The following is a 22605-nucleotide window of genomic DNA, read 5'->3' as shown; positions in this document are numbered from 1 at the left end:
TTCCTGACCCGCGCTGTTTGTAACGCTCATGTGTCAGGGGAGAGGGAGCCTCCCCCCCCCCCCCTTATTCCCTCCTTGCGGGAAGATTTCTCTTCGCACTAGAGCTGTTGGTTTTCGACTTGTCCGCTGCTGGTGGGGATTAACTCCGCTTTAGCTGCAGCACACCCTTGTAACCCCAGCAGGACGTTACCAGCAACAAGAAGGGTGCGGAAAGAGAGAGAAAGAGTCTTAAAACTTTTACTAGTCTGAATTGTTTTGAAAGCAACTCAGCGCCGAGCAGACGAGAAAAATACCGATGGGGAGAGAGATTTGGAGATGCTTACTGAGTGCGTCTTTTCCTAAGGGTTTGGTGTAGGAGTCCTATTAACAATATATGCTGATGCCAGATAGCGCAAATGAGCTGTGTGTGTGTTATCTGGAGCTGCAGGCTGTTTATTTTGTGCAGCCTTTTGAGTGTACGTTCAGTGTGGTTGCATGACTAACTGGCTGGAGTGATTCACTGGCTGCTTTATGGGTGACTGCTCAAAACAAGTTGTGAATCAAAAGAGATTTCTTTGGCTGTGGTTTCTAACCTCCCAAGTTAAATGCACTCAGGGTTTAAGGGGAGCTAATGTGCAGACTGCAATCCCTCAGATCTGGAAGATTTATTCCTTTTCCAAGCCCTGTGTTCAAAGCCGTGATGAGTTTCCCTTGTAAGAGGGAGGTGGTGTCTGGGAGGCTCCGAGCCAAGGACTGCCGCTAAGGGACACCTCCAGCCCCGGCCCTGTCCCTTCGGTCACCCTAGTTCCCGGCTCTTCAGCCAGTTTCGCTCCCTGGAGCCCTCAAGCCGCTTTATTATCTTGTTCAGGGCATTTGGGTAGCTGTAGCAATTCTCAGGTAAAAAGCGCGATGCATCCTGTGGCAGTAAGAGACTTTTCTTCCCGTTTTGCAGCCGGAAAAACTGAGACTCGCAACCTGCGAGTGGCCTGTGCAAGGCGAAACTGTTGCTGCTCGGTGGCATCAGGGTGACCTTCCCAGGGCCGTGGCTCCAGCAGAAGGAGGCTCTCGGTGGGCTGGAGAAGGAGCCCGCTGCCGGAGTCAGAAAACTCACGGAGTAGAGGGCCTGTGTTTGACTTTGGAAGGGGCTGAACTTAGTTTTCCTGACAGTCAGGTCCTTAGTCGGTGCAAGAAGCTGTAGCAATTGGTGTGTTTTCATATGCTCAGGTCTCTCAGTACATGAACTAGGCTCAACCTGCCAACCCACGTTAAAGGTCTCATCTTTAAAATGCAACTCATCAGCGTGGGCAACCTATATGGCCAACACAAGATACAGGTTCGTCACTGCTTTTCAGAAAATGCTGAGAAATCCCTGCCCCCAAAATCATATGTTTCTGAGGTACTCCTCCTACGTGTTTAGGGGAAAAAAAAAATATAAAAAAGCCCATCTCAGTTGTTAATCAGCTTGGAAACCATAGGCCTAATATCTTTACGTGGATACATTTTCAAAAGGAAAAGAAATAGTTCTGGATTAGGAGAAGCCTGAGCAGTAGCGCAGCTAATACAGGACCCCTGTGACTTCAGAAGCATTTACTAAGGGATGGATGGGAACATTTCATATGAATAAAGCGTTAGAGTAATTTACCATAGTTACATGTCTCAGCTGCCTCAACTTGTAAATGAAAGTTCACAAGTAAAGGAGGAAAGCTACTTACATATATTAAATAAATGACCTCTGCTTTATTTTCTGTGTAAGTTCAGATGAATCAATGTTATTATACACACTGGTGAACCTGCTTGGCCGTGTTTTCATTCATGCTTGCAAATCATCTTCATATTTTGACTGTCACATAAGTAGACATGATGTGAAAGAGCAATTGCGATCACCATGGTACTTCTAGGGCCATTTTTTGATCCAAGAGAGACGGGTTGGTGAGGAATAGGAAGAGGGATAGAGGGAGGAAGGAACAGAGATGAATGAGAAGAGGCAGGGGAAGAAGAAGAGGATCTGTCTTGGATGGGCAATGAGCAGTGGCAGACTCAGCACTATTATGGAAGGTGATCCGCAACTGGTTTTATGGACTATATAAGCACGAATCCACCAGCATCAAATTCTTTCTCTCTCTGTTGAGAATAGCTGTGATTCAACATTTAGTAGCTGCTATCTTCAGGTCCCAGCAGGATTTAGCTATGACAAGCTGGTATGTCATGAACTACGGTGTCTCCTTATCTGCAGTGATCGAAGACCATCGCATGGCCTAACTCAGCAGTTAAATGCCTATTTACATCTGATAATTTTTTTTTTAGTGAAGATGCGGTTTAAAGGTTTATCTTGTGGCAGCTAATCTGCTTGCTGGAAACAGATGGTTGAATCAGTATTATTTCTAAATATATTCTTTATTAGCAAGAACTGTGTTCATTAGCTGTAAGGCAAGTGGGTTTGCAGCTGGTGATGGAGCCTGAAAGGTAAGCTGGCTTAGTCACTGATAGACATGCTGTACGCTGAGGCTGGGTGAAAACCCTGTGGGGTTTATGAAGATAGCAAGCGCCTTTATTCAGTAAAAGTCTGAAAACACTATAAAACCAAAGAGGGGGGAGTCAACAGAAAGTCAAGGCCCATCAGAGAAGTGCTATCAATGGGAAATGAGGAACCTGAGGAAGAGACAGAACAAATGTTTGGGGCAGGCTTCCGTCTGGGGGAAATAAAAGAAACTTGTAATGTCTCAAAATAACTCCTATCTGATTGCCATAGCGTTTAGGGAGATAGGGCTTTGCGTGCAAGCACCGCTGCATAAAAGAAATACCTTGGGTCTCATCAGTTCCTCCCTGTAGCTGCCTCCTCAGGACTTTGGGTATTGGCTGACCACTTCAGTCTGGAGCAGTAACACCGGCGTCGGGGTAGGATGCAGTTTCCAAAGAGGAAAATGGGGAACTGGATTCATTCTTTTGATGCAAGAGGGACCAGATAACAAAGGTGCTTGCAGACATCTAACCTATTCAGGAGCAGTGGAAGGTGAAAGGAATTCACGCCAGAATCAAATCAAAACAAAATAAAGATGTAAACTGTGCACAGGGAGAGAGGGCAATATCAGGAATTATCCCAGAAAGGGTCAAGAACAGTCAGAGAATGACTCTGTGCTGGGACAGTGCCCATAGAGATCTGAAGGCCCAGCTGCAAGACCCTGACTCCGCAAGGTGCTGGGGAACGTGCGTGACGCTGGCCAGAAGATGTTTCACAAAACAGGGGAAAGGGGAAAATGTTATTCAGCCTGAAAGTTAACAGGAGGCCTGAGCCACCACACAGTTTCTGAAAGAATATAAACCCATCTCGAAAAGGAAACCAGAGGCTCACCAGCTTGCTGGGCGTGGAGTTGGTCTCAGGCGGTTGGGTCTGGCCATTTCCAGCCTGCGTGCTCTGTAATGCAAGCACGTGGAGTCCCACAGCATCAGGTTTTTCCCAGCCCCAGCGACGCCACTCGAGAAAAGACCCCGTGGGAGGTTGATGCATGTCCGTTCCCACCACGTGGCTGGCTGGAAAGAGGAACCGGCCAGAGCTTTGCTCTCCAAGCGCTTCTTCACAGGGAAGAGCCTGAGGCCAAATGCTGGGGCAGGGATACGCTCTGGAGCCTGGACTGCGGTGCTGGTCTCCAGTTCAGGAGGCTGCGAGACCTTCTGGAGCACCATGCGGTTCTTTTCCAGCCTTCCCTGGGATGGTGCATGCCCAGACCTCATCCTGGAGTGGAGTCAGGAGCACAGCTGTGGCAAGGACCCATACCTGAGAGCTGAGAAGCACTGCCTTATAGACATAACCTGGCTTATCAAGATTTGGTCTGAACCTTCGTAAGCAGATTGGAGCCAGATATCAGTCTGAGCTAGACAGGACACAGCCAAATGCTAGAAGGCAAGAGGAAGAAGAGACCCACCTAAATTGGCAGAGGACCTGCAGACATTTTGTGTTCCTCACGTCTCCAGATGCCAGTGAGGACTTCCAAGATAAATAGCCGATGGACCAATTGCTAGACACTTAGGCAGATCGTGCAGGAGGCCAGAAACACTCCATGAAGCTGTGGGATTTATGGCAGAGCGTAAATATTGCATTTCAGCCCTTGAATAGAAGTTGGAAGGCTGCTACTGGAAGAGAAGGGAAGCTGATTGCTTTATATAGGTATGAGGTCCTGTGCTAGAGAGAAGAGTATTTCCATCCTGTTCATACCACTTCAAGCTATTAGGAAAAGAGACTTAGGCAGGATAGAAAGCAATGGGGGATTGGCTACAACATCAAACATGAGTGCAGCAGCTTGGTTAAGTGCGGCTCTGGTGGGGAGGGGAAAGAGCCACAGAGAGGGTTGTTATAAATATATGGCTAGTCAGGACAGAGCCTCGTAAAAATCTGCTGAAAGGCCCAAACTCCGCTCAGGAAACGGGGGCTGAAGCTGCACATGCAAAGCTGGGTGATGCTGGTTTTAAGTTAGAGTTGAGGCTGTAGCAAGGCTTTGCGGTGCCCAGGGCTGGGTATTAAGTGGGTGTTCAGAGAAGCCCACTCTTCCCTTGTAGCCTTTAATTAGTTTGCTTCTGGAAAGGGTACTGTTGTGGCTGGGTGTACTGGAAATCCCCTTTTCCTTAGCCTTGGTGGCAAAAAATCGAAGTTCTTCGTTCAACAACCTATTTGCCTCCATTTGGCAGCGGTCCACTTCAGAGGGAGGGCAACGGGGGAAGTCAAGCAGCAAGAGAGGGGTTTATCGCCTGTGTCATTCATGGGCATCGCAGATGCTCGCTCAGGTGCTGCAGTTGGTAATTGAAACTAGACAGAGAGGGAGATGATGGAACAATCCAAAAGGGAGCCACCCCATGGGTATAAGGAAAGGCAGGGACTGAGGAAAGCGTCCTCGCTGGGGAGAAATGTATGCAGGAGACTGGACCGCCGGGATCCAGGAAAATGCTTGGCATAGCCAAGGTGGGAGATGACCTGACACTCAGCATGTACATCACTGTGGTTGGGATCTTGTCCGCGAGCAGCAGCCTGCGGTGTTTTCCTTTAAAGACACGGCTCATGTGAAAGAAAGAGGTTTGGGCAATCTGTTTGCGGCGCCTGCCTCCGTGGGCAGGCCCCTGAGCTGTCTCTTTGAGCTTGCAGCCAGTTCTTGGACCTCATCTGTTGTCCTGGTTAGGAAAAAAGGCCAGCAAGAGCTTTGCTGTGTAATATATTAATCAAAGGGTGCTTGTGCCTTACCATTAATAGATAATATCTGGGATGTGCCTTACTGGGTTCATTTTGATTTCCACAGTGGATATCTGGAGGTGAAAATGGCTTTCGTGTTAGCACAAGTCTGTAGCAAACTGTAGCATGGGTCTCCCATCACCTGCGTAAGGTGGCCCTCACTCAAGAGACCAACAGAGCAGGTATTCCACGGCCAGCCACCCAGTCCCTGCGTTATAGCTGAGGGTATCCTGGCATATGGCAGACCCTTTAATAGGAACCGATAACGTTTTATAAAGGGGCTGTCGCGAGCTGGAGGCTGCCAATCTGAAATTGAACCCAGAGCAAGGAGAACCGTTGAAAAGAGGTGTAACACGCACCCCGGGCGAACGCTGAGCCGGGGGCGATGGGGCAGCCCTTCCCCGATGCGAGGGAAGGGAGCACGGCACCGGCAGCCTGCCTGGCCTTGCAGGGCACTGGTCCCGCTGCTGGAGGCTCAGCTGCAGACGTGCCAGGATTACAAAAGCTCCACATGCTCCTTGGGAGAAGAGAAAGCTGCCTCGGTGGCTGGAGGAGAGCAGCTGGGCATTTTCAGAGCTGAAGCAGTTTCTGTTGAACAGAGCTGGGGGTGCCTGTGGGGTGGGGATGGCGCTGACACGAGACCGTAGTCACCAAAGGTTAGTTCTACCAACGCATTGTTCAAATGTCTTTTTGGGGGATGGACACCTCCCTCACCAGGACAGCAAGAAAAGATTGAGGCTGCATCCTTTTTTTTCACCTTTCTTTCACTGTCTGCAGGAGTGAAAACGCTCCTGCTTCATCCAGTAGGTGTAGGTTTGCAAAAGCAGAGTTCAAGGAGCTAAAAGTGTCCCTCAAGAAGGCTCCCGGTATCAAAACAAGGTGCGATTGAAAAAAAAAAACCCTCATTTGGCAACCATGTCTGCTTTTGAGTATAGCGTCTCTTCAGAGTAGCAGGGCAAAAGCTCTCTGGTCATGGTGGGAAGGCTTGGAATTGAAAGATGAAATGTTGTATAGGAGATGGGGAAATAAAACAATGGGTGATGAGTATTCATGAGAGTTCATTATACCCGAAACACTCAAAAAGGAGGTTCTGAGGTTTCTTTATGATGTCAAGACCGTTGGACATCTTGAGGTTGCAAAATCCTTAGTAGAGCCAAGAGAGAACTGGTTTTTAGGAAAATGCAGACAGATGATGGAAAATTACTACAGGAAATGTGCTGCATTTCTTGCATGGGTAGTATTTCAAAAGTGGGTCCCCGAAGATGGGGAGAAACCCTACTGAGCAGTGTCTCCTGGGGATTTTGCTGCGATTCATTGCTGTTGATGTTGTTGGGCCTTTGCCTGAGATGGAATCTGCCAGACAATATTTGTTGGTAGCTATGGATTTCTTTAGAAAATGACCTGAAGCTTACCCAAAAAGGAACCAAGAGGCTGTGAATGCAACCAAGCTTCTAAGGGATGAATTTTTCACCATATTTGGGGACCTAGACACGAAGACCGTGCAACAAGGCAGAGGCTTTGAGGCCAAAGTGTTTCAGCAGATTTATTGGAGGCTAGCAAATGCAATACGAGGTACCCAGCATCCTGCAGATGGTGGAGAGGGGAAGCTTGGCTGGTCCTGGGAGGAGGCATTGAGCCAACTGCTTGACACGTGGCCTAGATGCCCCCATTTACACTGCCTGGTCTCCCAGTGCTGCTCCTCAAGGCTTCAGTATCTGCCTGACCCGTGTCGGCATCTGAGAGACCTTAGTGTGTCTTGCACAGCACCAGAAACCTACGGGTGGGCAACTGAGTCACCCCCCCAGACACTTTACACGAGAATGACAAAAGGACCAGGATTAATCCAGCCCTTTGTCTATTCTGTTGATTTTAATGACTTTCAGAGAAGTAGAAAAGGAAAGTGCAGTCTGACCCCCGTTCTCCTTTTGGGGCATTAGCCAGGAAACATAGCACTCTCCTTGCAAGGAGTTCGTAAATTTGGGCCATTTGGTAAGCACTGGTCTGGCCTATCTGGACTCTGCAAAAACTAAAAGTGGAACAGCTCAGGTTTTTCTAGAGAAAAACAAATGCGAGTATTGCCTCAGGCAACGTGCGTGTTCTCTGATGTAGGCTTGTGTGTGGAAACCTGGCTGATTCCACATCCCATGGAGATGGAGAGATTAGGAGTCCGGAGGAGATAAACCATGATGTGTAGCAGTGACCACGTGCATGCGTTAACACGTAAGAGGCCAGTGGGTCCTGGCCCAGGAGGAGTTATGAGGGGAACTGAGTGGGTCCTGAAAGCCAAGAATACAGCTGTGGATGTCGAGCCTGACAGAAATCAGTTCCCTACTGGGGGAAAAATAGGGAATGGCCTGGTTTAGCCCACCAAAACCAAAAACTCTGCTGAGAACTCCTTCTCAGGGGGTCAAAAGGAAAGGGAGCAGCAGCTGAAAGCCTGCAGCGGCATCCCAGTGGGAGCAGAGTCTGAGCTGGCTCTGCGAAAATGGCCCGACAGGCAAACGCGATACGAGTATGTCCATAGCTAAATCGGTTGCTCTGACGCTCTTCCTCCCCGTACGTCTGAGAAGAAGCAGGTCCCTGGGTCTGGGTTCTGCTGGCGGGAGGCTGGGCAGGGGATGGTTTTGCAGGGGTGAGCCAAGCAATTCCCTTTTGCTCAGCCCCTTGCTGGAAGTACCGATGCAGCGGTGCGAGCACCGGCAAGCCGATGAAACCAGCAGATGAAGGCACCGAAGACCGCTCAAAGCACATCCCAGAGCAAGGCTAGGTACAGCGTAGGACCACGGTTGAGCCCAGCGGGGCTGTCCCTGCTCGCTCCTCACCCTGTCGTGTCCGGCACAAGGGGACGTTGTGCCAGGCCATCCCTTCCCCGGGCAGGCAGGCAGCTCTGCTCCACAGCCCCCAGCTCTCCTGGCAGAGCTTTCTCCTGGGGGCAAGACCCATTAAATAAAGAGATGATACACTGGCTTCCAGACTGTTCCCGGCTGGTAATAATCTATAGAGCTTCTTACTGTAGCATCTGAACATCACAGTCCAGCTACTGACAGGAGATGGAGCACCAAAGTTTTCTTTTCTGTTTATGTCAGAGCATGTTCTTGACAAAAAGTTACATGCACACACATCCCCCATCCCTCTCAGCTGGGAGTTACTTTGCAAAGGAGTTACTTGCAGGGGAAGGCTATTTAGTCCAGTATGTACTAGAGTTTGAAACAAATTGGACTGTATAGCAGTGTGCTATCCCTGTTTATAAGCCTCAGCTGTAGGAAGTGCCAATGGGGAAGAACAGTGTGATTTAAGCCGATTTGGGAAGCTGCATCTTTGCTTTGGAAAACAGAGGGCACAAGCTGCAAATACTCAGAAAGTCCCTAATTCCAGGCAAGCCTCTTGGTACTGACAGCACAGGGGCTTTCTGACCCCTTCTTCGGGATAAAGAGCTTCCAGTTTCCTCTAGTACTAAAACCTTGGCTCTAAACCCCTGGCTTATTGGAAGCTACAGCTTCATAACTGTGTTCACTGAAGGCATTTTGTAGTTTGGAGCCCCATTATTTACTTCTGACTGTATATCTTCTCCTGAGAGCCTTACAAACAAAATGAATTGCAGCAGAAATCACATATTCCCGTACAGGCATGTTCGCCTCTCGTGAAGTCTGCAAAATCATGACCCAAATGTACGGTGAGATAGTAAATCCGAGATGGCAGCCTGCAGGAAGCCTAGTCTGACATGAGAAGAAAGGAGAAAGCAACCCACTGCAGCCCCCAGCAGCTTCGCTTGCAGATGCTCTGAGCCCAAGAGCCGGGGATGTTTTGGGGAGCAGAAGTCAGCTGGTGGTCCCATTAATACCAGGAGTCCTCAGACATTGGAAACTGAAGGGTTTATCTGGTCTTCCCAAATTCCGTTCTTTCCATACCCTTGCAGATAGGCTTATTTCTAAAGACGGAGCGGGTGAAAAGGGGTCTTGCTTACTCTCGGCTAGGAAACTGAAACAGTACGTACCTTTCAGACCGGCGCTTTCGACATGTATTGATTCCAGCCCATGTTTTACGATTGTGTATTTTATTCTCCTCTCTAGGCCATCCTGCCTGCAGTCGCTCTTTCCGCTTGCTGTTAAGGCCTCCCATTGCTTCCCACCCTGCTAGAAAATGCAATTTCTAAACACCAAAGCTCTGGTTGTGGCACTGGCGTAGGGACGGCATCTTCTTTAGGCAGAGCCCTTCTGAGCTGAGGGCTGTTGCAGCATGCAGACGCCCACATGTAGATCAGAAATCTCCCAAACCAAGGGTTCCCCTAAGGGAGTATTTTGGGAGAGAGGGGGCGGGAGGAAAAAACGCCCTTTGCGTTATATTTGCAAATTGTGAGCAAGGTATGATTTTTCAAGGTCTGTCTGGGACCCAGGATCGTTGTCGGAGGATGTTTGTGAGTAATCTTTCGTCAGCAGATTGTGCGTGTGTGTCAGCCAGTGCAAGGAGCTGAGAGGTGATCTGTGGTGGTGAGTGGAAGGTAGGTACACGGTGGACACGAGAGATACGAGTCTTTTCTGTTCCCTGGTTGGATGAGCATCACCGGCAGAAGTAGGTTTCTGGGGCCAATACTCCTTTTCACGGGTTCCTAAAGAAGATTTCTGTAAATATTTGCTGGTGTTTACTTGACATTTGCAGTCACTCATGTCAATATGATCCCATCCTGGAATGTTAACTGGAAACAAACACAAAAGTGGGCATGAGCTCAGCCGATGTGGATACAGTTTTTAATTTAGGCTGATTTTCATGGTCATCATCTTTCACGTAATCATCCAGTTCTGCTGAGAATTAGTGGTGCTCCAGGAGCTTCACTGTTTCCAAGAGTCATGATTTTTTTTGTTCTCTGTCAGGAAGCGTGTTACCAGAGTCGCTGTTGTTTGTGTCTACTGTCTGACACTTCCTACCAAAATCCTACCTCCAGTTGCTTCTAACTTAATCAAAACTTAACGATTTGGCCTAAAACCTCCCACAGCAGTTGTTTGCCTCTGGCTGTTTTTATAATACTATTTTTTTTAAAGTTCATCTGAATCAATTAAGCTGTTTCCAAGAATGTAGCTAAAACTAAGCACATTTTTCTTTTCTCCATGTCAGGAAAAAAAATCTGACGATGTCTTTTTTCATAAGTTCTGGTGCACTGTGCTGTGGAGCAAGACTGTCAGACTTGCAGTGGAGCTGGGCTTTGGGTAGGAAATGTGCTTCGTGCCTTTCCTCTGAAAATTATCTAAGAACAAGCCTTAAGGAGCCGTGGCTCTCACTTGCTCAGTAGCAACGGCTTTGATATTCACACCTAAACACGCTGCAGATTTCCCATGTTCTGGGCATGTTTCCAGCCAGGTCTGAACCCGCTCTTCTTGCAGTGGCCATTTACCCCAGCAGATGATCCAGCCTTGCTTGGGGCCAGGCAAAGTAGCTACAGACACAAGAAAAGCTGTATCTGGGGAAGAAGCGGAAGGCTGGCATAAGAAATCTGGATGTGGCAGAAACTTGGTCTGAAGACTGGGGAGGGTGTCGGACTGAATGGGGGCGTAGGGCTGGGCGACCAAGATGCAAAGGTATTGCATGATTCAGGGCATCTGAGAGGCATAGCAGAGGCCAACAAGACCTTCATCTCCAAGCTGCAAAAATATTGGACAATGCTAAGTACTCTTTAAAACTCAGGCTTAGGTATCTCAGCGTGGCGATTGTGCGCTTGGCGGCTCTCTGTCTCGGTTTGCCGTCCGTACAACATGAGCACTAGCGGTGCCTCGTCTCACCGGGCTCGTTGTGGCTCAGGCAATCTCTGGGCAACCCTCCGCCACGGCTCGGTGAAGGCTGTGGGAAGCCCGGAGGACACTGCTGAACAGGGTGCGGGTGCTGTGCAGTAAGTAAGGATTGCCTTCACACACGCTGAACGACGAGAAGAAAATGGAGAACTGTTCGCCGGGGGTAGGGTCCAGTGTATATGACCTGAAGAGCCAGGAAGCAAGAAGTACGTTAGAAAAGAAATAAGAGAAAAGGCACAAAAGCCCTTCACACAGTGCTCTCGCTGCTCATCCTCCCGCGTCCTGTACATATGTTTGGTCCTGGCGCTGGGTGTAATCGTGGTGCTGAGCAGGCAGGGACAGCCCCAGGCGACAGAGACAGTCCATCGGTGCCGGTGGAGCCACACCGCTCTGGGTACCATCCGCAGCCACAACAGCACAAGGGGCAAACCTCTTCTCCCGTTCAGTCTGTCCCCAGAAAAATTCGGTCCCGGAGTGGCTTTATAATGGCATTCGGTGCTGCAGGTGCTAGTGAGAGATCCGTATCTGGGCCTGGTCCAAGTCACCGCCGAGAGCAGTGGCCAGACCCCAGTAACTTCGGTGGTCAGGGTCGAGCGGCTGGAGGGGACAGGCAGGACGGGCGGACGCTGTGGGAGCGCAGCTCACCGGGCATGGGCGGGCTGGGGGGGAGAATCGAACCGCAGGGGTGGAGAAGAAAAGAAGGTCAAATTCTCTTGGTTCATGCAAACCTACTTCTGCTGTTTTGTTGTTGTTTTTGTCCCCTGGTGACAATTAAATGTGTTGCAAGGTGAAGTAGTCCTCAAGTGAAATGAAATCCCCCTTGCCTTCTCTGACCACGGAGTGAGTAGTGCTCTGAATTATTTGACAAGCACAGTTTATCCTTTGAGCAATTCACGACTCCCCTTTTGCAAGTAAGAGCACACTTTTGTGGATGTTTTCCTTGCTCAGTACTACCTAATGGATTTTTTTTTTCCTAATAACTGTCATTTGCCCTGCATCTTGCTATTCTCAACTCGAAATGAAAAACGTAAGTTGCTGGCTGTGAATACTATTCTTTATTCATTTACCAGAGGAATCTTAGGCACATTCATCCCATTTCCTCTTAGTGCCTCATTATCAATAAACCTTTGCCTCACTGCTTCTGTAAATCATTTTCATCCCTTTCCTTTGCGAACCATGTGCTTGGGCTCTTGCACAAATGTCTCAGGAGAGTAATTGGCCAAGTCAGGTAGTATTGTTTTTGCTCCTTGATAAGCTGACAAAACTTCATTAAGAGGAGATTATTGAACTACACATATATACTTTTTTTGGATGAAGAAAGCATTGCACTTAAACCACGAAGCAAGCAGGGTTTCCCAGCATTTTCCTGCGCACAGCAGCTTGCGTCAGCGATGGGTATCATTCAAAAGACTTAGATTACCCTGGCTCCCATGGGAAACGCGCACCTTCTCTCTGCTGTGACGTGAAGGATGGGGAGCTAACCCTCCAGAGATAAAAGTGCACTAAGCTGGTGGTTAGATTTTGGGGCCAAGGAGACAGAGCGTAGCACCCACGATTGATGGTGGGCTCCCATCGGAGGCTGGAGCGGCGCTGGGGGTTCCCCACCTTGGTGGCTGCTGTTTGTGGCAAAGGCCGGTGGTGGACGTAGACCCGGAGCCAGACTGGGGCAGGGGAGGAGCGGCTCCCGCGGCGGCTGGGGGGATCCTACAGAGGCCAAGAGTTTATTAAATTTCAGTTTAACTGGAGCTGAAATATGTGCCTCTAACGCAGGGCAGCAGAGGTTAACGGAGTCCTTTATGTGGACGTTTTATGACACTCTTTGGGGATGCATATAAGAAGACCGGGGCGTTCCGAGTAATTTAAATAAATATTTGTTTAGACTGCGTAAGGGGCAATTGGAGTTTCCCGGCAAGTCAGTCTTAGACAGATTTTTCTTTCTTTGCCCTGTCTCCCCAGCTATATAGCATAGACACGCTGCGGTTCACAGCCCGGCCACGCAACGCAGCTGTGCCCCCCCCAATACCTTAAAACAGCTCTCATGGGCAGTGAGACCTTGAGGCCGCTGTGCCCCCCCTGTACTGCATGGGGGGGCTCACAGGGACTGAGGACGACAGCCCCGGGGTGGCCACTGCCCTCAGACCCTGTTGGGGGTCTGGGCTCCCCCCTGTCCCTCGGCCCCAGCATCTCCTCAGCAGGGAAATTCTTCAGGGCCGCGGCACCGTCCTCGTCTCGTGACCCCACGGCAAGGGAGATTTTTTTTTTTTTTTTTTTGCAGCGGGTGACCTGAGCAATGGAACGAGGAGAGGTGTAGAGGTTGGGGGAAACAACCTGCCGCTCTCAGGTTTGCTGTTAGTTATTTTGTCTTCCTTCTTGGTTGGCAAGTTCCCAGTTTGGTTGCGCTGCTTCTTGCTTCAGTTTGTGATTTTGCTGCCCTCTTTCTTTCTGCCAGGAAAAGCTGATGCCAGTCTGTCGCCCAGCCCCAGTGAGTGTGAACTGGTGGGTTTGGTAGCCAGAAACCTGCTTTCTTTCTGGGGTACTTCTAAAAGCCTAGTGCTCGTAGGAATATTAGCAACTCCCAGACCTGGGCAGCCTTGAGTTTTGCAATGTGCAGTCGTAATGGAAATAAGTTTTAGCTGTGCTTCCAAGAACGGGCAGGTTTGGGGAAGGCTGAATGTTTTTCTTCCCTCGCTTGCACCTTTCTGTACTAATCAGCTGTATAAAACTGAAGAATGGCAGAACTCTTTTGTTAAAGAACCTGGCCCAAACCTTGGCCCAATATTTAAACTCAACCCTTTCTGTGGTTCAGTGAGGTTCAGCCAACTTTGGGTGTTTTCTGTTTTTACTCCAGCTTTCCCATCACTCCCGCTTTCCAATTTCCAAATGAAAATGGTAGCACCCGAATCCCCCTGAGATGCTCTGTCCTTGGGTAGCAATGGGGCTGCCGCAGCATCTCGCCCAGACTCAGCGTCCCCAGCTCTTCTCCACGGGGGCACCCGGGGGTCCAAATCGGGAAGCACGAGGAGCAGCACAGGAGCTGGGCCGGGAGGATTTGTTGGGGCTTGTCTGACCGCCCGTCTGAAGTACACAACGCTTCACTTGGAGCGTAAGGGTAGTCCGGGGACACACATATGCTGCGGGGCTTTGCTGGCTTCGGGCCGCAGGCTGGCTGCTTCGGCCAGGCAGAGCCCGCTCAGACGCCTCTCCGGCCGGTGCCTGCGAGGCTTTTGAAGTTCGTCTGTCCCTAATTTGAACCAGGACTCCATCATGCAGAGGCAGCTGAGCTCTTGCTCAGCTCGTGACAAAATGGCTCTGATCTCCCTCCTCCTGCCCCTCCGCTCTGCCGGTTATTTCAGGTTGCCGCTCCAGCCCCGTTCCCAGCAGCACAAAACAGGCAACTGGAAGTCACCTCTGGGAGGCAGCTGAACTTCAGCAATGCGTTGCTGCCTCTGCTGCGAAGAGGTTGCTTTCGCAAAGCAGACAGACAGAAGAATGCAGAGAGAGACAGACTGACGGACCGACCGACGGTGTGAACGCTGTCCGGGCAGGCACAGACACATAGGATGGGGTGAATCACTCTCCGAGCTGGCGGCAGGGAATTAAACTGTGCCGTAGCCAGACATCAGAGCAAGGCTCAACTCCCTTCGGGTGCTTTTCCCTCACCAGCCTTCCCCACCGGCTGGAAGGAGTGTCCCCCCGCTCTCCTCTAACTAGATGGCTGATTTATATCTGCTGTCATACGCGACGGTTGGTGGTGCCGCGCTTGGCATGTGGTTAACGTGGGAGGCAACACGCGTTGAGACCGCGGAAGGTCGCGCCGGTGCCTCGTGCCCCGACGGAGCGGGCGCCCTGCTCACCCAGCGCCCAGCCTTGGGTGGAAATTGGAGGGGAAATGTCCGGGGCGTGTTTTGGGGAAGAGGGAGGTGCTGACAGGTTGCGGGGGAAAGCTCTGGGGGAGATGACAACTTGCAGCAAAGAGCCCCCTTTTTAACTTGCAGTGCTCAGGCAAGGGATCTTTTCAGATCCTCACGGTGGCCAAAGGGCATGGATGAGGTTAAGATGAATACATAAATCTGCATCCGATGGGGAGGCTTGTGCTCTTCCTTTCAGAGGGAGAGCTTAGCCCTAAGCCCTGCATCACCCTCATCTGTCACTCACACCTGAATAACCCTCAGCGTTTCCACTGGCACTGCCTGCCATCAGCCCCAGAGCTCCCCAGCGCTTACCTTTCCCTGCTGCATGTACCTGGCCTGACTTCACACCGCTTCGGAGCAGGGAGGGGGCTTGAATCTTGACTATTTTAAACACTATCGTCACGTAACTCGGGCTGGAGATGACTTCCAAACGGGAGGAGCAACCTTGCAACCTTGCTGTATCTAGATTTTTCTAAAGGGAACACAACCCTGAGAGAAGTGGGTGATCCTAAAGTAAGGCAGACAGGAGGATGGGGCAGATGCTCCCCCAGATGCTGACGGCCAGGTGGTGACACAGCTCCGACGGGAGCGGGACAGAGGCCCCACGTTGGGTCAGTGCATCAAAGTGTGCAAACCCTGTAACGCCTGTCTGTGGAGAACAAAATTCTTCCGCAAACGGCATGGAGACCTGCCTGTTCTCCCTTTCAATTACCCATGGGTCTGTGGACCCTTTTGGACTTAACTCCCAAAAAAACAGCGATTGGCCTGTGTGTAGGTATGGGTCTACAACCGAGATATAATCCCATTCAATACTTTGTCCTATATTAGTGATGCTGTTTGTTTTTTTTTTCTTTATGAGCTCCCATATTTTGTCTTATTCAGCATTGAGCCCGGTCTTCAGAACAGTTGTTAGGTGCTCACATCTGGTTCTGAGGAACTTGAGAAAAGCCAAGACCCTCAGGCACCATGGCCACAGCAAGGCAATGCAGGATTGCTTTGGAAGGAGGAGACTACTTACCCAAAAGGTATCATCAAATTCAGAGCCAAAAGGAAACCGAAAGCTGTTTCAAGCTCCCTTCCGATCCTTGCCTGCCTTGTCCATCTTCCTCGGCAGGCAAGCACTGAGGATATATCAGTTCAGAGGTACTAGGTGGCTTTTGGTTCACATGCACTGTTTTAGGTGGAGACACAAGTAGGACATAGCAGAAACCCACAATTATTTCCCAGTTGTTTGTGACCTGCCTACAGTGGGAAATAAAAGAGACGTTTTAAAATGCAGTAGCTGACCCTCTTGACTGTCACACTTTGAAGCAGGACTTTGCACGTAGCCTGGTGTGCTGAAAACCCATAGCTGACCACCTCAGCCCTATGCCTGGGGCTGCCTGTGTGGGATTTACGGAGGGTCTGGCTGCCACTGAGCTGCACAGAGGTGACTGTCACCTCCCTCTGCTGTCACTTCAAAAGCCATCTTGTGGCTGGTCCTGGCACGGCAGAGCACATCCCCCGCGACCACTGAAGAATTTCAGGTGTCAGAGAGCCAGGCCACTGAGAAATTCATGGGTTCATCAGAGAGAACCAAGATGCCCAGCTCCAGAATATTTGGCATAAACAATAATCTCCTTTCACATTCAGTAGTGAGGAAGCCACGGTACGCAACCGAGCAGTTTCATTTTCTCCCCATGGAGGCAATGGCAGTACCTTTTCTTGCTCTTTCTCTTTTCCTATATCGTGTTCTGGGAGCCAGAAAGTCAGCCGCAATTACAGCAGGTCGCTAGAAGCATTTTTGTGCCTTCAAAATCTGCTAGTCAGCTCTTTTCTGCTGTTCAAATGAATGTGCTACATGAAGAAGGACTTGGGGCATAAACTGTGCCTTTTTTATTCTAGCCACAGCTTCTATGCAGAGTTTTCAGAATTGATTTGTTTATATAAAAGCCAGTTTTGTTAGTGTCCTTTAAATAACATGAAAGAGGAGCAAGCAGCGCATGTTGCGTTTGTACAGATGATGCTGAGCTTTCCCCAAGTAGCCACAGGGTGTGTGAATTCAGCTAATCAGACAATAAAGCAGTACGTGCCCTCGAAAGCAGATGTTTGTATTGGAAAAACAAGCTCGTTCAGAAAAAAAGCAAGAGGAACAGCAACTTCCACAAACAAATAACACACATATGGACACACACGCACACATATTCCCCAGGCTTGCTGTGATGGACACTTAGCAGCAGCACTAGAGTTAAGGTTTATCAAGCTGTTTGTCCCCAAACCCACGCAGTGATTTACTCCAGGAGAACGTAACCAGCCAGGCACAAGAGAGTTTAAGTGCAGCCAGGGCTGAAGTGGTTTTTGACTCCCAGGGAAGCATCTCCGAGGCACACAGAGTGGAGACGGAGCCAGTGACTCAAGTTATACACTGGCTGCAGGGCCACCGAAACCCTGTGGACCCACCGGTGCTGTGTGGCATCTCTGGTACCGTCCCCAGACTGTCTTTTGGGAGCAGAAGGAGTTTTTGAGGCCTTTCTGCTCCAGGCCTTAGCGTTGCTCCTGCTGTATGCTCTGCTCAGAAAAATAAGTCTCTTCTGGAAGAGAGGAGCCCTAGGTGCAGTCAGGAGGAGCACAGTAGAACGAAATGCTCCTCTCCCCCTTTCATCCTTCTACAAGTAGGCTTTTCTGGAGGAATTTGCTCTGTCTGTAATTAGCTCCCCAAGGTGGCCAGGTATTTCACAGCTATTTTTTGTCTGCGGGTTTCTCTATGTCCCCCCCTTTGCTGTAAGAGCCTCAGGTGGCTGCCGGCAGGGATGCTGCAGTGCCAGCAGCTTTGGTCGGGCTCGGCAGGGATGGATGGTGTCCACGCAGACGAGCACATTCATGCAGTGGTCTCAGTGCAACGGAAAGTCGGTGCATGCCATACTGTGAGCAGAGGAGCTGCCCGGAGCGTGTTCCAGCCTTTCTTCAGTTTCTGCAGGATCAACCAAATGAGCTCCCTGGCTGGGATAGATGGATGGACGTGCTTTCAGACAGGAACCAGCTCTGCTTTATGCAAACTCGAGGGAACTGCTGGTAGGCTAGACACAAGGCAATGTGTTCATCCTTATCCAGAGTTGAAATGGAGATGCTCCAACGAGTTTTGGCTTAGCAGCAAGGGTAACTGCGGCTTCCAGAATGACGCCAATGGCTTGTGTCTTATGTGGACTTCTACCACCTGCATTGGAGCGATGAATGCTGCCCAGTTTTACACTTCAGTTTGGCCCAAGAGTGAAGGTATGATTAAGTATCTGATCATCGCTAATAAAATCAGTCATGCCACATTCAGCTAAAAAATTGTGGGTCTTCTCGCCATCTCTACATCTGCAGACTGCAAGAATGCTGACTCCCTGAACAGAAATAAACCTAAAGATTTGGACCTTTATATGTCTAGAATCCAGCCGCTCCGTTTTATCCTATATAACCCAAAATGTGGATATTTTTTAAATGATAGCCTTGTGCTGACTTCTAGAATGCAATGACAGACAGGAGGCAGAAGGCTGCAACAGACAGCTTGGGAACAAGTATAATGGCTTCAGCATGTGTTAAGGCAAGATCGCTGGATAAGGTTACTATGGCCAGCCAAGTCCTGGAGGTGTGCTGGCTGGGCTGCTGTGCAAATCTTCCTTGGTAAGAAGTGTAGAATACACTGCCCAACCCTATCTAGGCAAAATTTTAGCACTGGTATTTAAGCAAGAGTTGAGAAAATGATATTAAGAGCCAGAACTGGATTTAAAAAGTCTTCTTGAACATCTGCACTAGAGGTTTGGGATTTTTTTTTTTTTTTAAAGAAGCATCATTGCTATGAAAAATAAGAGTCAGACCATGGCTGTGCGGGCAAGGAGAGGCAGTATGAAATGGCCAGCGTAGGAAGCCGTAGGGATCTGGGGACGGGCAGGGGAGAAAACCCCTGTGCCCGGACCTGGGCACAAAGGCAGAAGGCTCCTACATCATTTAGCGTGGGAGCAGAGAGGTAGCCTGGTGCTGCCACACATCGCCCACGCCACGTGTTCAGGTGTCCCAGGCTATGCTGAGAGCCCCCCAGGGCTGGGATGGTTTGGGGCTCCTTTGGATGAGCTGCTGCCAGAGCAGCAGAGCAGCCATGCCAAGCTCCTGCAGGCTTCTTTGCCTGGAGCCTGGGGTAAACAGCCCTGTGCTGGCTGCGTCCCTGGGTTTATGCTGTCTTGCAGCCTCGGAGGCTGTGGGGCTGCAATCACAGAATCTACGTGAAGGAGTCTATCATGAAGAAAGGAGTCTATCACGAAGGAAGGAGTCTATCACGAAGGAAGGAGTCTATCACGAAGGAAGGAGTCTATCACGAAGGAGCTGCGGCTCGTCATTCACATACTGTGCAAAGGAGACCTATCATTTAAAGTTGGGCCCAAATGTGCAGCACAGTCTGTGTCTCCTGCAACCCCTTCCTCCTCTGTGGGGTTCCCAGGACAGACGCGGTGAGATCGGAAGGGCATATCCCCTCCAGGTGAACTGGGCATGCAGGCAGCTCTCCTGCCCAAAGAGGAGCAGCGTGATGCTCGGGGACCACGTGCCCAGCTGTCCTGGGCTGTCCCCGCTGGTCGGCAGTGGACACAGGGTGACTCGGGGAAGGTCTCAGAAGTGCTGATGGTCTAGGAGGGAGCCAAGGCACTGGGAAAGCAGGGTACAAGTGTGGGAAGCCAGCAAATATCTTCCTTCCACTGCTACGAGGGCAGAGACGGAGTCATAAGCAGCGAAGGAGGCACCGAGCGGTCCTGTCAGGCTTGTAAGGGCGCAACGATGCTCACGTTACCTCCTTGTCAGGGAGATCTTCACAATATGTAACTCGAGGTCTCTCTAGGTTTGATTAGAAACAGACACCCCAAACTTTGCACTGAAACTTTGAGGCCATCTCCAGTTACAGGAAGTCTGGGCATATCCATATGCAGATGTATGCAATTTGTTTCACTTCAGCAGTTAGCATGACTGTTTTGAGGTCAGGGAGCCTGTTTCTAGGGAGTGAGAGTTGCTTCTTGGGATGCTCAGCCGAGGGTGGATGCATGCCATCCTTTCCCTACGCTGCCATCCGTGCTCCCTGCCTCCTGCCCTCCATCCACGGAGACAGCTCATCCCTGCCGGTGCCCGCAGCGGCTGGAGATCGAGGAGCCTGTGCCGACTCTGTGCGTGGCTGAGCTGGCAAGGAGGGCTCTGGGCTGGCGGCAGACAGGCACGGGGACCCCCGCCGGGTGTGCGTGCAGACCCTTCCCCAGCTGAGCTGCTCGAGCAGATAAGAAATGGCAGAGGAGTTCTCGAGGAAAGGTCTCAGGTCTTGCATTTGCTGCTGCTTGAGATGCAGGCGGCCTGGGAGTTAGGGGGGGCAGCCAGCACAAAGGCACGGGGGAAAAGGTACTGACCTTCCTGACATCATAAATAATAAAAGAAGAAAGAAAGGAGGAAAAAATTTCCTGGAATACTTTTATTTATTTATTACCCCATCTCTACTGACTCTCACAGGCGGTAGGCCATTGCTGCAGACTTTCCGGAACCGTTCTATTATCATTAGTTTTGAAAATAATAAATATCATGGTGTAGCATATGATTTACCCAGGTGGTGGGGCAGGGCACTGTCCCAGCCCATTTTGGATGGGTCTGTCCACCCGCACCCCCAGGCGCGGCGGTGAAGCTCAGCCGGTTGGAGTGCTGGTGCAGAGGAGGCAGGTGACCGTCACTGGCCTGGACACCGGTCCCGGCGCCCAGGGAGCATAAATCTTGGCAAAATGTTCCTAAGGATCAAAGCAAAGAGCGTTGAGATAGATAGGCAACATCAGGCTTTGCTGAGCTTTACAGGGAGTTCCTCAAAAGCCTGAGGGAACAGTATTAGAGAAAGCAAAAAATGTGAAAACACGGTAGGGTGGTAGCAGCAGATGGCCCCAGGTCTGCCTTTGACTCCTCTGTACTAACTGGGCAACTTTTTTCTCAAATCTCTTTCATAGCTCATCTCCCAAGCTTAAACCTGGGCCTTCCTTGCCCTCACGCCCGCGGGTGACATCCTCCTGTTTTCATCCCAATCATCTCAATGCAGTCTTTCAGCTGCAAGAGTAAGAAAAGGGCAAGGAAACGTACACCTTCTCACAAGCCCGCGCCTGGGCTTTTGGCTGTGAAGCCGTGACAGAGCCGTTCGCAGAAGGGCTAAGCTGTAAATATAGAGTGAATTAGGTAGAAGGATGTTGTACCGAGGGACGAGTGCTGGAAAAAAATGAGGATTTCCATTTTCAGGCTAAGATGCCTGAGCTGGCATTAATGACCCTGGATATGGCAACTGCTGGGGTAAAGCTCTCAGTGGGGACATCACTAGGTGGTGGAGCTGTTTCCCGGCAAGACTGATCCTGGACTGAGAACATTTAAAAACAAGCTAATGTGAAATTTATAAAAAAAAAAAAAAAAAAAAAAAAAAAGATTAGCCAGTTGGCATGATCTTGGCTTGGAAAGGAGAGCATGGAGACGAAGTACCAGTGCAGCCTTTCCTTCCCAGATCTTTAGGAGCTGAGCACAGTGGCTCAAGGTTAAACCCTGGAGTAGGGCTACCGTGGTTTTTTGCCCAAAGATCCCAGCCAGAAACGTGGGCAGGTGTGACACGTAGTATATGCCGGGTGGGCCAGTCGCTCACCCAAATCCCTCTTTTCTTCTGGTCTGGGGACAGCCCACTGCGCAGAACAGCGGCAGCAGGCAAGGGAGAGCCGCGGGCACTTGCCATGGGTCCGCAGCAGGGTCCTGCATCACTCTCCTAACGAAGGGGACACTGCTGTCGTGGTGGGCAGGAAAGGACGCCCCATCGCAGCGCCTTTGCCTGGGCAAGATACATCTGCCCCATTACAGAAGCTCAAAGGTGGTTTTTACCTTTAGCTGCAGCGGTTAAAACGTCCACCTCCTGCTTCGCCGTACTGCTCTTGTATGTCATGGTCCGTTAATTATTAATTGCTCAGGGCAGGCAGGCAGGAACAGACCCCCAGGCTTCTGGCAGACTCCTCTGGTTTCTCCCTGCCCCGCACACCGGCCGGGGTGTTTCGGCAGGCGTCTCACAGCACCCTTTTCTGCGGCGCTGAGCGCCATTCCCAGCCTCTTTGCCGAAAGCAGCGCAAGTCCTCGCAGGAGGCCGTGGGGGGGTGTCAGCCGGGAACACAGAAAACAGATCCCACCGAGCGCCGCGTGCCCCTGGTTTTTGACCCTGTGTTATTCAGGAGGGGAGCACGGATGGGCTGGTGACCGGGGACCATCCGCTGAGGCCTGGGTTTGGGTCCCTCCATCCTCAGAGACCTCTCCTGTGGCCAGGACCACGGAATGTGGTGCTCCGTGGGGTTCAGTTCCACCGTGAGCGTTGGGAGGGGGAGGAAGAGCCTTGCCGGGGTGCGCGCAGGTGAAAATGCCGGGCTCGTCCTTCCACCCGACTCCCCGAGGCGGACCCAGAGGAACTGGCAGCGCTCACCCCAGCCTCCCCTTCCCTGGCTGTGCTGGTGTCCTCGGGCTGCCATCAGCTCCCTTGCCATAACAGCCACCTCTGCCCTCGAATACAGCCCGGCCAGGCGCCCGTGCCACCCCCAAGGTGAGCTCCGGCACCCCCCGAGGCCGAGGCCGGCAGCTTTCCTGCACCCAGGGCAGCCCTCGGCTTCTTCTCCTCCCTCCTCTGCCTCTGCCTTGGGTCGTGCCAGCCTCTCCACCTGTGTTCGGGGACCGC

At 50.8% G+C, this 22605-nt stretch overlaps 1 protein-coding gene across 4 annotated transcripts in view; it reads left to right on the top strand.

Moving 5' to 3' along the window:
• Nucleotides 1-22605, top strand: part of ALX4 (ALX homeobox 4) — a 63884-nt gene that overhangs the window by 25726 nt on the left and 15553 nt on the right. Inside the window, exon 1 of one of the 4 annotated variants that reach the window (XM_075030962.1) lies at nt 13064-13315. The exons of the other annotated variants lie outside the window; for them this stretch is intronic. The gene's annotated coding sequence lies outside the window, so the exon portion shown is untranslated. Of the gene's footprint in view, nt 1-13063; nt 13316-22605 lie in introns of those variants that run through there. 4 annotated transcript variants of the gene reach the window in all.

The sequence above is a fragment of the Buteo buteo genome, chromosome 6, assembly GCF_964188355.1.
Source record: "Buteo buteo chromosome 6, bButBut1.hap1.1, whole genome shotgun sequence".
NCBI lineage: Eukaryota > Metazoa > Chordata > Aves > Accipitriformes > Accipitridae > Buteo > Buteo buteo.
Note: the sequence above shows the minus strand (reverse complement) of the source record. Positions and strands in the feature narration are given on the sequence as shown.